Here is a 9367-nt window from a genome sequence, read left to right on the forward strand (position 1 = left end):
ATCACTTCTTAAGGCTTCAAATAGCTTTCAACCTCTCAACCATCCAATTTGGAACTACTCTTTTTCTTCTTCCGAAATCCTTTAGCACTTTTCAGTTCTGCATTTAAGTCATCAATCATGTTCTGTGCTATAGCATTACTAATTTGCATGCTTTTCCTTACTGTGCTACAAGAATGAGAGTTCCATGAAGAATTGAAATTTCTTATATTCTTTATATCATGTTTAGAGTCTATATAGTGTATCGTACATGCTATGCACTCAATGGAAGAACTGACGTATGAAGAGTGTGATAATGTGAATGACCTTCTACAGAGAAGAGGCAAATTCTTGTTTGTGGGCAAGGTAAAATTCTGTAGACTTTTATTAATTTAGTTGTAGATACAGATAAGAACAAATCTAAAGGCAAGAAGACAATGGTCCTTTTCTCAAAGCAATTACCCTAAAGCTATAGTGTCTTCACATTTAAGGCTGCCAGATTTAACAATTAATAATAATGATGATAATACAGAACATTTGGTTAAACTTGAATTTTAGGTAACCAATGAATACATTTTTAGAATAAGTGTAACCCAAATGGAAACCCTGGTGGTGTAGTGGTTAAGAGCTACGGCTGCTAACCAAAAGTTTGAATCCACCAGATGCTCCCTGAAAACCCTATGGGGCAGTTCTACTCCGTCCTATATGGTTGCTATGAGTCAGAATTGACTAAATGGCAATAGGTTTGGTTTTTTTGGTTATAGTCCAAACATTGTATTAGTCATTTTTTATCTGAGATTGAAATTTAACTAGGTGTTCTGTATTTTATCTGGCAACTCTATTCACACTGCAACTTGAATGTTCAGAGTCTCCATTGTTGAATACTTTCCAGACTTACATTTCTTGGACTATATCACATACTCAGGTATTTCTCTCTGAACCTCCACTTCCCTCATTAGGATAACTTCCTCCATACTCTTCCTGTTTTTCAAGATGACAATTAGCAAATTGACAAAATTAAGCTGGGTTTGCATGTGAATAATGGTGTCTTAATCCTGGAATTCACAACTTTTACATAACGTGAACTTTTCAAGTCACTGTAATAATAAATAGGAGATTCCATTAAAGGAAAATGCAAACCAGATAAAAAAGAATATTTCCAAAAAATGAGAAAGAAGCTTGTTGCTATTAAAACAATCCACTAGCATTGTAATGATCAGGACCCAGTGGCACTAAAGGAAGAAGTCCAAGCACTGAAGGCACTGGTAAAAAACAAGGCTCCAGGAATTGATGGAATTCCAACTGAGATGTGTTTAACAAACGGATGCAGCTCCAGAAGTGTTCACTTGTCTATGCCAAGAAATTTGGAAGACAGTTACCTGGCCAACCAACTGGAAGCAATCCATATTTATGTCTATTCCCAAGAAAGGTGATCCAACCGAATGAAGAAATTATCAATTGATAATTGATATTGATATCACACACAAATAAAATTTTGCTGAACCTCATTCAAAAGTGGCTGCAACAATATATCGTCAGGGAACTGCCAGAAATTCAAGCCAGAGTCAGAAGAGGATGTGGAACCAGGGATATCATAGCTGATGTCAGATCAATCCTGGCTGAAAGCAGAGAATACCGGAAAGATGTTTACCTGTGTTTTATTGACTATGCAAAGGCTTTCAGCTCTGTGAATCATAACAAATTACAGATAATATTGTGAAGAATGGGAATTTTAGAACACTTAATTTTGCTCATGAGGAACCTGTACATGGATCAACAGGCAGTTGTTTGAACAGAACAAGGGGAGAACAAGGCATGGTTTAAAGTCAGGAAAGGTGTGTGTCAGGGTTATATCCTTTGACCATACCTATTCAATCTGTATGCTGAGCAAATAATCCGAGAAGCTGGACTATATGAAGAAGATCGTGGCATCAGGATTGGAGGAAGACTCATTAACAACTGGCATTATGCAGATGACACAGTCTTGCTTGCTCAAAGCGAAAAGAACTTGAAGCACTTCTGATGAAGATTAAAGACTACTACAGCCTTCAGTATGGGATTACACTTCAACATAAAGAAAACAAAAATCCTCACAACTGGAGCAATAACCAACATCATGATAAGCGGAGAAAATACTGAAGTTGGAATTAATGGGCACGCTTTTGTTTATAAATTTAGATTTAAGGTACGCCTTGAGAGAATATTATTATTATAAGGGGGATAGAAAAAGGAATTTGTAGTGTTTTCAAGTATAATAAGATAAAAAATTATATTATTTTAGATACATATCTTATTTTTATTGGATAGTAGAGATTTTAATTTTAAATCATAGCATAGCAGAAACAATGGTTACATTAGATACAAGAAAATACTTACAATAACATAAATCAGGAAAATAGCTGAAAACTGCTCAATTTTCAGAGGAATGTCTATAATCATTTTTCTGGAATGGATATCTTCTTGATGAATCTGTAATTCTGTATAGCTAGAGCTGAAAATGTGTATTTTTCCTGTAGCCCTCAGCCATTTCCCCCCCTACTGAACACACTCAAGAGAAATAAGCAAATTCTATAGGTAACTGTGGCAAGCCACTGTGGTGGTTCCCCAAAGGGTGTGGTCTCAGAATCTTGGTGAGAGACCGGAGACTACAAAGAAGCATGTCGTTGTGAGTTGAATTGTGTCCCCCCAAAATATGTGTTGTAAATTCTAACCCCTACAATCATGAGGCAGCCCTGGAGGCATAATGGTTAAGAGCTCAGCTAAGAGCTTGGCTGCTAATCAAATGATCTACATTTTGAATCTATTACCTCTCCTTGGAAACCATATGGGGCAGTTCTATTCTGTTTTATGAGCCAGAATTGATAATTCCATTTGGGAATGGGTTTTCTTTGTTATGTTAATTAGGCAGGATTAATGTCGAGTGTGTTTTAAATCAATCTCTTTTGAGATATAAAAGAGCAGATTAAGCAAGCTAGCAAGCAAACAAGCAAAGATGAGGGACTATAGATGCCATGCCTACAAATAGAAGCTAAAAAGAGACAATGAACTCCTCCTAGAGCCAACAGAGAGAGAAGGTCTTCCCCTAGAGCCAAACCCATTGCCATCAAGTCAATTCTGACTCATAGCGACCCTACAGGACATAGTAGAACTGTCTGTCCCATAGGATTTCCAAAGAGCAGTTGGTGGATTTGAACTGCCGACCTTTTGGTTAGCGCCCATAACACCTAACCACTGCACTACCGGGGCTCCTCCCCTAAAACCAGTGCCCTGAATTTGGACTTCTAGCCTCCTAAACTGTAAGAAGATAAATTTATGTTGCTGAAGCCATGGATTTGTGATATTTTCTGTTATAGTAGCATTAGAAAACTAAGACACGTGAAATTTGGAAACCTCCCTCTTCCTCAAATTCTGATATCGTTTTCCCCTACTTAGGGTCTTGTAACAAATATAATTGCCTTTAAAATAAATAAATAAACAAATGAGGTAATTAAGGATCAGTTTCATCTAACAAGGTTCAGCAAATTAGGTGAGGAGCTAGAACTGGATCCCATGTCCCCATTTTCAAATAAGGTGCTTTCCTGATGAGTCTTACTAGTGTCTGGAATGCTTTATATTACCTTAGCTTTGTTAAATATAAAATTTTCACAATATTAAATTTGTGTATGAACTCACAAGCTTTATTTTTCAGTTCATGGACCAGAGAACATCTGATCTGGAAATCAGACAAGAGTTTCCAAGCACAATACAAAGTGGAAGGGCTTTAGTAAGCACAGACCCACAGCAACAAGGAAGCTATGCTGGACAAACTTTGAATTGGCTGGCGGGCCTTTTCTTCCCTTGTTTGCGATTAAGGGGAAATTTCAAACTAGGTTAAACTAAGAAGGCAAGCCTTAAGAAGCCCTGTTTCCAGAAGAGTCAATTGGTTACCTTGGATTTCGCCTCCTTGGAAGGTTAGGCATTTACAAGAAATAGAAACTCAGGTTTTGGTTTGTTGACCTGAGGCCCAGCACAAGTGATTTCTTTTGGGCATAGTATAGTCCGCTTAGCAGTTAACAAAAATTCTTGGATTTTTTTTACCTTTTTGGGGTTTTAAGTTGATTTCCCTTGACTTTAAAACAGAGAGTCTCCAGCAGATATACTCAAATGTGGATTGCCTGAGTTTTTCCTCCTTTGCTGCCTCCTGACAAAGTCAGAGGTATCAATATAGTTTTGCCAGCCTTTAAGCAGATTTTGTCTTCTTTTATTACTTTAGGATTTGGAACATGTTCTTAGAATGTCCAATCAAGGATGAAAAATGTCAGAGCTCTTGCCCTGATAACTAATTCTGATTAACTCATTCAACAAGTCCAGTTTATATTTCCATACTGTGGTTTCATTAATTTCATAGGTTCAGACACTACTCTAACTAGGAAGATAATCTTAGAGGACAGCAGACAGTGATGGTGCACACTGCGTCTCTGGTACTAAAGACACGTGGCTGAAAAGTCTTTGTTATACAGCTGCATCTGTCAATACCTGCTCATGGCACCTGCTTCTTGCATGAAACTTTGGGAGCTTCAATTCAGAAATAATCTGGTTAGATCAAAATTACACACTTCTGTTTTGTTCACATACTCTCTGTGTAAATTCTCCCCTGTCCCACCAATGCAGTTTCCGAGCTTTAAATATATTTTGATTTTTTGGAATGTCTTGAACTTTCTTTTTATCTACTAAATATGTATGTATATAAACTCTATCAGAGTTTTATTCTTTAGTAGAGATTCATTCATTCATTAAAAAAATATTCATTGAGTGCCTACTTTGACGTGCACGGTCCTAGGTCATAGAAACAATCAAAAAAAAAAAAAAAGTTGCCTTTGAGTCAATTCTGACTCATGGTGGCCCTGTGTGTGCAAAGTAGAACTACACTCCCCAGGGTTTTCAACCTTGTGACTTTTCAGAAACAGATCACCAGGCCTTTCTTCCAAGGCAACTCTGGATCGGTTCAAACCATCAACCTTTCAGTAACAGTCAAGCAGTTAACTGTGAGTGCCACTCAGGGACAAAGGAATCCATAAAACAAAACTTCCCTCTTGTAAAACTTACAGTTTGGTTGGAACTTGCAGTTTTACTGTCTGGTTGGGAAAGATTATACATACACACACATACATATATATATGATAAACCACCCACTGTTGTTGAGTCGATTCCGACTCATAGCGACCCTACAGGACAGAGTAGAACTGCCCCACAGAGTTTCCAAGGAGTGCCTGGTGGACTTGAACTCCCGACCTTTTGGTTAACAGCCGTAGCACTTAACCACTATGCCACCAGGGTTTCCATATATATATATAAATATATGTAAATATATATATATATTTACATATACATATATATATCATATATATATGATAGTAAGTGCTAATAAAAAATGTAGAGCAAAGTACAGGGACAGAATATCACAGGCGTGCTATTTTGGGTACGTAGGAAATGCCTTTCTGAGGAAGTAACATTTAAAGAGAGATACAGATGAAATGAAAGACTGAGTCATGGCAATGTCTGAGGAAGAGCATTTCAGGAAGAGGGAGAAGCTTGCTTTGCATGTTTGCAGCGTCACAAAGAAGGGACGTAGCTGACCCAACAGAGATGTAGCTGCAGCAGGAGCTGGAACAGAGAGGAGAGTGATAGGAGATGAGGTCAGACAAGTTGTTGGAGCCCAGTCTCCGTGGTACTTTGTAGGCCTTAATAAGGATTTTGAATTTTATTCTTTATAAGATTGGAATATATTGGAAAGTTTTGAGTCGAGGAAGGGTATGTGATATGCTTTATACGAAAAAAAAAAAAAAAAAAAAAACTAAGTGTGCCTGTGTGAAAAATAGGTTACAGGGGTACTAACATAGAAGCAGATGGAAGTGTTAGGAGGCTATTGAAATTGAAATAGTACAGGCTAGAAATTAAGATGTTTGGGCTTAAGTGGTTTCTGGAGAAGGGTCAGGAATGGTCAGAGTCTCTATATATTTAAAAGGTAGAACAAAGAGGATTTGCTGATGTTTGGATATAGAATGTTTGAGGAAGAAAAGCTAAGATGACTCCATGAATTTTGGCCCAAAAAACTGGAAGACTAGAAGTTGTCATTTTATTGAGAGGGAGAAATAATATTAGGCAAGCAATGATTCACAGTGTCTTCCGTAGTAATATAACAATCTCACTGGATATAAGTAAAAACTCCAAACCACTGAATTGGTTCAGTACCTCTTTATGTTGTTTCCTGTGTATTTTTCACACTTGCTAATGAAAGCCCAGGTTGGCAGCAGAGATAAAAATGATCGGTGGAGCTATTAGGGAAATATTCGCAGAGGCTAACGACTATCTTGCTTGACAGGCAGAAACAATGAGTACTTAAGTGGCTTTAGGGCCCAGGAGTGGCCTAAAAACCCTAGTTTAAAGGAATGTCAATCTTACTACCACCAGGCTAGAGTCCCTGACTTCCCTGTTTGCTACTTTTTAAGTAAGAGGGGTTTTCCATTTTGATTGGATTTTTAGTCAGTTCTAAATGTTTAAATGCTGAAAATTTAATGGTTCCTTTTTAATTAGCAGGAAAGGATTTGTTGCTTATTCAGTCAGTAAGAATAGAAAGAAGAAAATTTGGACCACTTAACAATATTGATACTTATAGGAGCCCTGGTGGTGCAGTGGTTATGAGCAGTTTGAATCCACCAGCCACTCCTTGGAAGCCCTATGGGGCAGTTCTACTCCGTCCTATAGGGTTGCTGTGAGTAGGAATCTACTCGACTGCAACAGGTTTATTGTTTTTTGGTTGGTGGCAGAGTAGTTAAGCTCTTGGTTGCTAATGAAAAGATTGGTGGTTCGAACCCACCAGTAGCGCCACGGAGAAAGCCGTGACAGTCGACTCCCCTACAGATTAAACCAAAAAAACCAAACCCATCATCGTCACATTGGTTCTGACTCATAATAACCCTATCGGACAGAGTAGAACTGCCCCATAGGGTTTCCAAGGCTATAATCTTTTTGGGAGGTGACCGGCTTGGATAGGTTCAAACAGCCAATCCTTCATTTAGAAGCTGACTACTTAACCACTGAGCCACCGGGGCTCCACTCTGCCACCAGGGCCCCTTTTGTAAAGATTACAGCCATAGAAACCTATGAGGCAGTTCTATTTTGCCCTAAAACCAAACCAAACCCACTGACGTGGAGGTGATTCCAACTCATAACAACACTGTCCTATAGGGTGGTTATTAGTCAGAATCTGCTCAATGGCAGTGGGTTTGGCTTTTGGTATCATACTGACAGAAAACTAATAATTAGACAAAAAATATAATTAGAAGCAGATACATAATAAAAAATTTCAAATAATATATAAATAATTCTTAAAAATTGTATAATGTACTGATTTTTTAATATACACTTTTCAATTTTTGTGTCTGCATTTCATAAAATTCAGAATTTTTTATTGATAAAAGGAAATACCTTTAAAAAGCAACCCAATTAAGCAGTACTTTTTAAAATACAACAGCGTACCATGATGCAAACAATTCCACTAATGACACAATATTTTGTGTACTGCATTAATATCCTACATGCTGGGTTCCTATAGCGATTTCTTTTTTTGTAAATAACAATGTTATGATCTCAGATATTTCAAACCAAATCTACAACTGATTCTAATAGGCCACAGAAACAAAAATTTCCAGGTTCCAAAAAATAGGTATATTTCCAAGAAAAGTTCTATTTTTTTTTTTAACCCTTTCAAGACTCAGTTATTTTCTGCTCTGAATTTTTTGCTGATACCATGTGTTTTCATTAATGGAAGCATGATGAATCATTGCGTGTTGTTGAATTTTTGGTAGGTAGTATGGATTTTTTTTTTTTTTTTTTTTGCTTCCTCCAAAAATCCTACCCTCTGAGTCCTGAGGGACATGTTTTGGTCCCCTAATCCTACCCCGGATGCCCCCTAGAGTCCAGAGGGACAAAGAATGTCCCAATGAAAAATTTTCAAAATTTCTATTTTTCCTGCCAAAAATACACACACCTCATACAACACCCTGTAGAAACAGTAGTTTGCTGCACATGCCTGTTTTTTCAGTTTCAAACAGTCATAAAACAGTCATAAAAGCATTGGTCTTGTGGGAAAAGCAGCTTCCCAATGAACCTGAGAGGCAGAAAAAGTGGGTGGGTAATGGTAAATCCCAATGGTCTGATTCCTGAAATACATGATACATAAACTGAGCATCACTTCTAATTCTTTGCCTCTCCTGAAAAAAAAAAAAAAGGACAGTGCTTATTCTGTCCCACAACACTCTTGTCAGTTATTAGAATTCTCCTCTTGTTGTTTACAAACCATTACTCTTCTAGCATCATACAATGCATCCTGCTTTTTTAAACCGTTACTATCCTCCCAAGCCACCTTCCTCATTTGTTTCATTAGCAGGGCTTTCTCAGTATTTTCCTCCCATTTACTGAAGATCTTAATACATGATTTACATTTTTCCACTTTATATTATATTCTCATCATCATCCCTGGTGACTGCAACAAACGTGTAATCTTTACACAATATTCTAACTTCTCAGTTCCTTGCCATCTTATGTCCATCCTTCTTCATTCCCTCAGTCATATAGTCATATCCAAGGTATTTTTAACACTCAAGACTTAACCACCTTAAAAATATTTAACTCAAAATCCCAATTCCTTCCACAGCCTCTTCCCGTGCTTTCTCATTCAGTTATTACAACTCTATCTTTCCTCTGCCTTCACTGGAATCTTCAATATTTGAACCCTCCAATTTTCCCTCTCGGCCTGCTCCTGACTTTATTTGTATCCTTATTTAGTGTAGATGTTTTAATATATTACTTCACTCTTTTTCTAGTATTTTCAATCCCATATCAAAATGCCCTCCCATCCTATCTTCCAGACAAAACCTGAGTGTTTTCATCAGGAATCCAGGTTGTAAGTAGCAGAAGCCACTCCAGATGATTAGAGCTGAAAAGATTTTATTGTAAGGATTTTTGGTAGCTCACAAGATAGGTGGGAAGAGAAGAGTAAAAGGCTCAGAAAATGGTCAGGCACCAAGGGATGCTCTTTAAAGAATTCACTAGCAAGATCAGGCCACAGGGACATCTAGTTAGGATGCTGTGATGGCTAATTTTGTGTGTCAACTTGGCTAGCTGTGGCACCCAGTTGCATGGTCAAATACTAGGCTAAATGTTGCTTCAAAGGTATTTTGATGATGTGATTAACATTTATAGGCAGTTGAATTTAAGTAAAGGAGGTTGTCCTTGATAATGTGGGTGGGCTTCATCCCATCAGTTGAGATCTTAAAAGCAAAAACAGAGATATCAGAAAGGAGAAGGGATTCTGCCTCAAGACTGTAATATATATATCTTGCTGGAGTTT

This window comes from Elephas maximus, chromosome 1, assembly GCF_024166365.1.
Source record: "Elephas maximus indicus isolate mEleMax1 chromosome 1, mEleMax1 primary haplotype, whole genome shotgun sequence".
In the NCBI taxonomy this organism is placed as follows: domain Eukaryota; kingdom Metazoa; phylum Chordata; class Mammalia; order Proboscidea; family Elephantidae; genus Elephas; species Elephas maximus.